The following is a 9,373-nucleotide window of genomic DNA, read 5'->3' on the forward strand; positions in this document are numbered from 1 at the left end:
TTACTCCTGACCACAGGACCATTTACTATGGTTTGTCGCTTTGTACTATGGTGCTCTGTGCTACGTTGTATAGTATGATAAGGATTCCAGGATACAAAACAAAGGAGAAATGATTCTTGCTGAATTTTATTCTGGAAGGAAGGCCACACAGTCTCTGAGAGAAGTCTGTATTTGGATTTAGACACTCAACTGACCTTGGCACACTAACGTGTTTGAATCCTTTTAGTCCACCTAAGGGTAACTGTATTATGGAGACTTGGTGCATTTTATCACTGTTCAGAGTTTCTAAAAACATAGTTTTTACCTATGAGGTGTTATATGAGAACAGTCACAATAAATCATTCTTTTTTAGATGATTAGTATAAACAAATGTGTTTAAATAATATAAAATTTAAATATGTATATGTTTACAAAAAAATAAAAATAGTTATTAGTAGTAACTGTTATTAATAGGAGATCTTTTTCATCCCCTCAGCGGATATGTATTAACATAGTGACTTTTATCAGGCAGAGGAACCTGATGATTAAGAGTGTGAGTGTTGGAGCCACATGCCTAGGAATCCTGGCTTCTCAGTCTAGGAGTCTTATGACCTTAAGCCTAACCCTCTTTTTGCTTTCTGTTTCAGTTACTCTTTCTACATAATAAATTACCTATAAATACAACGGCTTACAACAATTGTTTTCTTCTGCTCATGGATTCCCAGGGTTAGGAATTCAGACAAGGCACAGCAGAGATGGCTGTCTCTGTTCTGTGATGGCTGGGGCCTCAGGGAGTGACTTAATGGCTGGGGACTTTCAGAATCCTCTGAAAGCTGAAACTGCCTGGCCTGGGCTGGGTCAACTAGAAATCTAGAACTGTTCACCAGAGCATCTGCATGTGACTTGGGTCTTGTTCCACCATGGCAGCTTCGGGATAGTTATACACCTTATATGGCTGCATAGGCTCTGGATGCTACATTGCTGTCTACGGCCCACACTGAATATCATAACCCTTACTTTGGCCATATGCAATTGGTTGAAGCAGTCACAGACCTTTCCAGATCCAAGGACAGGGATCTAGATCCCATCTCTTGCAGTTATATCAAAAACTTGGCAATTTCCCTAAATGAGGATGAACCTTCCTTGTGTGTTGTTTGTTTGTTTGTTTTTCAGATTTATATGAGTTAGTGTTCATAAAGTGCTAAGAACAGGGCATGGTACATAACAGTACTCAAGCGATGACAGCTCTTATTCCAGGCACCAAGCTCGTGCTGAGCTTTCAGAGATGAAAGGGACTTAGCTGTGGCCTCTGAGAGCTTCACAGTCAAGTGTACATGAGTTTGTTGGGGTCCTCTCTATGCCACCTCACCCTTCCCTAGAAATCCTGGAGCAGAGTGTTATCTAATTTCATTGCTCAGCCTAACATATCCTCAAATGGATATGAGGTGAGGAAGGCTGAGCATTATTCTTATTCTTATTTAAGCAAAGAGAAAATTGAGGCCCAGAGAGTTTAAATGGTTTGCCTAAGGTCAGAGAATTAGTGGCACAAGGCAAGGCTGGAGGAAATTTCACAAACCTCTGGTCTTTGGCTTCAGTCATTCACAAACTGAAGTACAACCTGGTCTTTTCAATATGCCCTTTCTTGAGGAAGATGAGGGGGCTTCACCGCCACCATGAGGGGCATGACCAGCATCGGAGGCACAGACGCCCAAAGGCTTCATCTTACACTTTGGCCTCTAATGAAGCTGTTGTCACATTTCCATCCTCTGCGCCCTGTAGATAAACACCGCAATACTGGGGGGCCTCATTAGAAGAGACGCGTTAGCAGGAGGCAGAGTGCAAAAGAAGGAACAGGGAAACCACCCGCCAACGGAGCCCCTCTCTCTGTGGTTACTTCCCTCCAGCAGTTCGCTTGTTCTGTTCTCCACGCAACTCCTCCCTCCTGGGTCCTTAACTCCCACCTCCACTAAAAATAAATATCCCATTAGCTTCACCAGTGGCTTCTGAAGGAACACAGCAATAAATTGAATTTCCAACTTACACTGGAGCTTGGCAAGTGGAGGACAAACTTTAGAAGGGCTGCCCATCCATGCTTCTCAAACTGAAGCAATTGTTCCCAACAAAGCAGAAGAGAGGCGCCTGCTCCCCTGATTCCTTGTATTTTCTTCCTAGTGGAGTCAGATTTGCATTCTCTCCTAATCCAGTCCCACTGCCAGGGCCAAGCCCTGAGGGCTTGGATTCGCCAGAGTTCTGTATGGTCTGTGCCTGGGTTTGCCTCTGGTATAAAACATGCAGGGGGCCTGGGAGGCTTGACTTTAATCCCCAGCTGGGTCTTGGTATTTCTTTCTCATTAAGGGCGGCAGGGTTATCGGAGCTGGGAGAATGGTGACAGATAAGTTCCGTAATTCATTTCTCCCCACTCTTGCACAACCTATGAATGTCTTTGTCACATATTTTTCCTCCGGAGAGCAAACTGATTATTGTGACAATCATCACCCACCACCTGGAATTTAGCATCCCAGATGAACTGGGATGAGACTCCAGAATCTGACTGCTACCAGTAACAATGGACAGAGATTTTATATATATATATATGTATTGCAAGAGCTTCACTGGCAGATCTATCATGTGCCTGCTACCAGATAAGAATCCAGTTGATTTTTATGCATATGAACTATGAAAATCACTGATAAGTACTTACAAAATTAGGTCCATTTTTACAGATAATACCCATTTTACAGGTAATAATAGAACTAGAAGGCACTCCTGAAGGAGATTTTTGGGGGGGCAGGCAAGTACTCCTTCATAAATAGCCTACTAAATTTAGCTAATACTTTACTTCTAAGAGTTGAGCTTTAAGCTCCTACACTTTGATTAATTGCTGAATTGATAGGTAAAATATTTGTTGAGTATCAGTTACTGAGTTACATGCTGGGACTTCAAAGATGATTAAAACATTGTCTTCATGCTTAGGGACTGCTCCCACACTTCCCCTGGAGACATTTAGCAATGCATAGAGACGTCTTTGGTTGTTACAACTTGGGGTGAGGGTGCTAATACCATCTCATGTGTAGAGACCAGAGAGGCTGCTACACATCCTACAATCTATAGGACAACCTCACAGCAAAGCATAATCCAGCCCAAATATCAATAGTTTCAAGATTAAGAAACCATTCTCAGGAAGTCTTGTTAGGAGGCAGGCATCTGGACAATTACAATCAATATATTTTAATAAATGCCAGCATGGAGATAGGCATGAGGCATAATTTAAAAAGAAATAGAAAAAAGCATGGAAGCAGAGCTAATGCCTCCTCTCTCTTGCCAGTTACCACTCCCTTCTGCTCAAGGCCAGCTGTTTTCTTTCTATTGATGGAGAGGGAGTCCTGCTCTTTGTTTTTTCCTTTCCCTTGTTTGAGGTGTCTGATAATTGTGTTTAATAATAAAACTCCATACAGGTCTGGAAAAAATAAGGCTGGAATATGGGAGGAAGTTAGTATTCTTTCCCAACATGTAGGGTTCTGGGTTACTTGGAGAGCCAAAGACCCCTTAACCGTTTTGATCTTCCTTCTTCCTACTCATCTTCCTCTATGATCTTCAAACAGAACCACAGTGAGTAGAAGCATTAGACGTTCAGGTTGTGAAAATTATTGGGAAAAGCACAAATTTCCAAGCCCTGGAATCCCCTTAAAAAACTCATCAAAAAGTCATTTCCCCACCGTCGGCCTCAGTTTCTTCACATGCAAAATTAAGTCATTGAATAGATGATCCTCTAGTACTCTTCCAACATATTGAGCAAATGATTGGCTTTATATTTTTCATCTCCTGATGCCCCCTGGACCTCATAACTCCTCTTATTTTCACACTCAAGAGTTAGGGGAAAAAATAGCATGACCCCTGTTGTGCCATGCTCTTTTTCCAGTGGGATGAAAGAGAGACTAATTGTACACCAGCTCCTGGAAGGAAAAGATACTACTCTTTCTTGTGGGCCAGGCTTGATCAAACACTTAAAGGTATGGAAAAGGATGGTAAGAGGAGAGCAGAATGAGTGTCTGAGAGGCTGTGACTCTTCAGTAGGAGAGTATCTACCTGATTGTCCACCAGACTGTTCTTCTGTGCTAAGGACAAAACCATTTTGCAAAAGGAATTTGTTTTCCTTTCCTCTGTTTCCATTTAGCTCTCAAGACTATTTCTAAGTATGCAGGAGTAGTGAAGCATCACAGATCAGTCAAGATATGGAGAGTGGTCAATAAAAGAAAATATTCTCAGAGTTGTTGGTCTTGTTACCAAGGCATGTATAATCTCTTTCCTTTCTAAATTCCTTAATTTATCATGTGGTTAGTCATTAAATGTTCTGCTGTGATATTTTGCATTATCCGCTTAACTCTGCAACTAGACTGCCTATTCCTAAAGGTCAAGAGCTGTCTCTCAGACTTTCTTGACAAATCCTACAGAGTTTACACCAGTGCTAGGCACAGAGACAGCATCATTCACTGAACAGTGGAGTGACTACAATTCCATTTCAATAAGCATCTTTCCTTGAATGCCTTTAGTTAACAAAATATCTTCATAGTTCTTTTAAAGGACTATTTATTTTTGAACACTAGTCAATATTACAAAATGGGACTGGTATCATTTGGATTTATTGAATAGCACTTAGCTTATATCAGTCTAGAGCAGTTTCTCAACTATGACACCATTAATATTTCTGTATTATTTGGGGTATTTGCAATAACCCTTTATTGTGAGGTGCTGATTTGTGCATTAGTAAATGTTTAGCAGCACCCCTGACTCTACTCGCTAATGCCAACAGCACCCCTTCCAACTGTGACAAACAAAAATATTTCCAGATATTGCCAAATATCCCTCATTTCAGAAACAGTGACCGAGAGGAAAACACAAGAAGATTATTATCCATAAAGCATTTATCAGTTGGTAATCACCTAGTAATTCTTGAAAGATCCATTACACTAAGGCATTTAATGTATTTCTTCAAAATGCATTAGATTTACTCATACATTCATTCATTCTCCAGACATCTATTGAACATCTGCTGTTTTCTAGGTACTGTGGAGGACTCTATTATGAATAAAATATAATTCCAGATACTCAGGATGCACCACCTAGCAGTGCAGATAAAGTATGAGTCAAATATAAGACTCATTTCTATTACAAAAATTGTAATAGGGAATAATTCATGCTCTAAAATAGATAGAACTACTAAAAAAATATGGTTTCCAGACTGCTAGAAGTCCATGAACTTTTTGTTATTGATCCACAAAGAAGAATGGAAGTCAAACACCTTGCTTAAGCATACTATTTATATCAGATGCTTTTTTTTTCTTTTCATAATAAAATTTTACCAGTGAAGGAAGCATTGCCTTTATTTACATTCTGGTGCAGGTTCCCTATTTCACTGTAGATTGGAAACAGTGTTTGGTGACCAACTCTTTGAGTAGCACTGCTCAGAAACACGGGGAAAAAAATTACTGTGCTTCACATAGGGAAGATGTGACAACCAGGTTGAAGAAATAATTGAAGAATTATTTGTAGTTCACGATGCACTTGATCTGAGGTTTGGAAGATGGATAGCTGTATTTGTCAGAATAAACTTCGTTAATAACTCCATGATTTTTCATGGCTTAACCCAGTGAAGTGTTAATTCTTGATTAAGTTGCCATTTGTCATAGGTCAACAGAGAGATTCTGTTAGTGCATTCATCAGAGGAGCAAGCTCCTTCTGTCTGTTGAAATAACATCATCTATAGTCTTGAGAGTCCTTTACTGAATTTTATTGGAAGGTAAGAAAAGAGAGTGTAGAGAAGCACATCCTTCCCAAACTCCCTCATCTATGACTTCTGATCACATGCCTACCATGTATCTTAATTCTGTTCACATTTTATTGTTGAGACTGAGTCATGCACTGCTACCCCCACAGAGCGGTCTTGGGCATGCAGTCTAGCCATATGTTAAGAAAGTGGAGGAGAGGGATCCCTGGGTGGCACAGCGGTGTGGCGCCTGCCTTTGGCCCAGGGCGTGATCCTGGAGACCCGGGATCGAATCCCACGTCAGGCTCCCTGCATGGAGCCTGCTTCTCCCTCTGCCTGTGTCTCTGCCTCTCTCTCTCTTTGTGTGACTATCATGAATAAATAAATAAAATCTTTAAAAAAAAAAAAAAAAAGAAAGTGGAGGAGAGTATGGATATTGTTGAACACCAGGTGTGTTTTTTACAGAAATTCCCTGGTAGGCTTTTCAGGAGAATAGAAAAATGAATGTGAAAGAGTTAGTAAAAGCATCCAGGAGACAAGTCGACAAGAATCATTAGTTAATTGAAAAATATAGAGTATATGAAGAGGAGTTATAGTCTATATGGATGAAGTATCTTGTGTAGATTTCATGGATATTCTCAGTGATATAGACAATTGGTTGGACATTACTGATCTTTTAAAGTCTTCTCAAAACTTGAATGGCATTAAATGACAGTTTTCTGATTGTAATGTATAGCATGTGTAGAGTAGAAAATATAGGCATTAAGGAAGTTACAAAAGCCAAATTTCATATCCCCTGCATTTTTGTTATCCAGGGAAGAAATATTATCAATGTTTTAGTGAGTAAGAACAAGGCCTGTGATTTCAATCTGTTGGGTTTATGTTATTTCTTCACCACTTTCCATCTGGGTAATCCTGGGCAAGTTACTTCGATTCTATGCATCTGTTTATTCATCTGGCAATTATTGTGAAGATAAAATGAGAAAGTACACATAAAGGAATTAAGATGGTGCTTTTACATGATTAGAGCTCAATAAATGTTAGATAATATTATGAGTGTTTTTCTATGTTATTACTCATGTTTTTCAACTATGTAAGATTCCCATAGATGTGCTTATTAAAATATATTTAGCCAACATCTTTTCACTGGGGATTCAGTTTATTTCTTTTCATGTGTGTGAATGTGTGTGTATATGAGTTTAAATATTGCTTGAGTAAATATATTGGTATAAATATAAATATAAAGTTTTGTATCCTTATTTATTTTTATAAAATAAAATATGAGATTACTGGGTCAACAGCACATTTTTCAGCCACTTGACACATATTGCTTAAATATGTGTTCACTCCAGAATTGTGAAATTAATACTGTCACTAGCATGGTATGAGAATTTCAGTTTTCCTGACTCCCACCTACCTCAATATTAATATTTAAATACTTGGAAGGTGAAGATGATTCCTCAATTCACAGAATTTTAGAGTTCTGGTAAACCAAAATATATGATTGGATTAACTGTGTCTATTTGTGAATGTGTTTCTTAAGACCTTTCTGTGGTAATGTACATCTAAAGAGGGCTCCCTAGACTAGGTGGGATTTTTAAAACTTAAAGTAAAGTAAAAGCATTCAGCTGGATTTTGGGGAATGTACTTTGGGATCTTCAATCACATGAGATGGAAACCATCTGAAATTCATTTCTTCAATCCATTCCTTATTCATGTGCCAGAGTCTATCTAGAACACAGCTTTAGAGAATTACATGCTCAGTGCTGAAATACAGCCTTACTGGGGGACTAAATACATTTGCCATACTACAAATCACACCAGCTATAATAGTTTCCAGAGGAGGAAATAATCTAAGGTGACCAAATGTTTAAGACCTCTCTAGATGCTACTCCCCACCAATCTATGGCCATTATATGACTTTTCAGGACTATTTGAAAACAAAGATGCTATTGCCTTCAACTCCAGACTACCTGTAGGGGTTCATATCGTCTTCCAAGATCTGGGGAGACACTGATGGTAGGAATGTTGGTTTCTGAGTGTTACAACTACCTTTTATCAAAGCACCAAGTGGTTTCATTTACTTCCTGAGTATGATCCAATGCAATTCAGGCAAGTTGCAAATTCCTCATGGCAGTTCCTATTAGGACTGCCAAAACCGAAAACCAGGTGTTACCCATAAATCCCTGCAAATTACTCAACCATTAGCCTCCCTCCATCAGAGAAATGAGGGATCCTGTCATAGTGGGTTTTACCCATGTTATCTTCGAGTAATAAAACAGGACCACACACTTTCCTAAAACCAACATAATAAGAGTATGTCTCTGTGAAACCTAAATAATCATTTAGAGAGAATCATTCAATCTGCTTGCAGAATTGTTTGGAGTATGTTTTACTGAATTGACTTAAAAAAAAAAAAAAAGACCCTGCATTTTCTGAAACACCAGCTGTTTGACATCAGAGGGTTACAACATATGCCAAAGATCAGCAACTTTTGATTACCAAAAGATAATATATAATCAGTACTATGTCCAGTGCCATAATGTTAGCTGTTATTTTTGTTTCTCATTAATTGTACTGTGTTTTACTTCAGACTTAGGGCATGGCTTAGGGGAAGAGGAAACAGAAAAGGATGAAAAGAGAGGAAATGAAGTACAGAATGGGAGACTGGCAGGGGTGGGGAGAGGGCAAGGAGGAAAAGGCAAAGGAAGAAAGAATAGATGGAGGAAGGAAGGGAAGAAGGATAAAAGGGAGGGAGAGAAGAAAATGTACCATTCTCTCTTAATGCTGACCTTTGGATTAGAATGGAATGATTTTGTCCATTCATCCTTCCCTTCCTCTGCAGCATATATACACCACTCTCTCCAAGTCATAGTTTCTATCAAAGGGAGCATTGCTCATTGAAAAGACATCAATAGCATTCAGTAATAATTAGTGGACAGAGCCATGGAACAAGGGATCTACTTTCTCTGCAGGAGTTGACAGGAAAAATTGTCTTTGCTCAAATGGTCATGAATAACACCATGATCCAGGTGTTTAAAGATGCAAAAGCAATTAGCTTTTGGTCTTTCACAACTCCTGATCATAGAGAATTATCAAATTGGAATGACCTTCGTCTTGCTGTGTCCGTTTTGATCTGCTCCCATTTTTAATTAATGATGGGTGTTTTAAGAATGATGTTATGGACAGAAAAATAAAATCTGGCACTTTTTTTCTTACAAAAAAAGAAATTAATGGGGAAGATATTAATTAAGTGGGACCAACTTGCACATCATATTCAAGATATTACTAGCTTTAATAAGCTAATAAAAAATAATTAGGGAAATTTCAAAATAACCGAGTGAATTCCTCATGTTTTCTGGATATAATTACTTTGACTGCACTGTTAATTTTTCCCATGGATTACTTACTTATAATTAGTGCCCATTCGTGACAAGAAAACAAAAACCACAATATCTCAGTAAATGGCATCACCGTATCAACTACATTGCCTCGGTCAGAAACTTGGGCCTTACACCTCCTCTATCTCTCTTTCACATATCTGATCTATTGTCAAGTCCAGTTCCTTTTTCCACAAGAGTTGATCGTGTATCCCTCCATCACACCAGATGCTCTTCAAGCTACCACCAT

The sequence above is a fragment of the Canis lupus genome, chromosome 12, assembly GCF_003254725.2.
Source record: "Canis lupus dingo isolate Sandy chromosome 12, ASM325472v2, whole genome shotgun sequence".
In the NCBI taxonomy this organism is placed as follows: domain Eukaryota; kingdom Metazoa; phylum Chordata; class Mammalia; order Carnivora; family Canidae; genus Canis; species Canis lupus.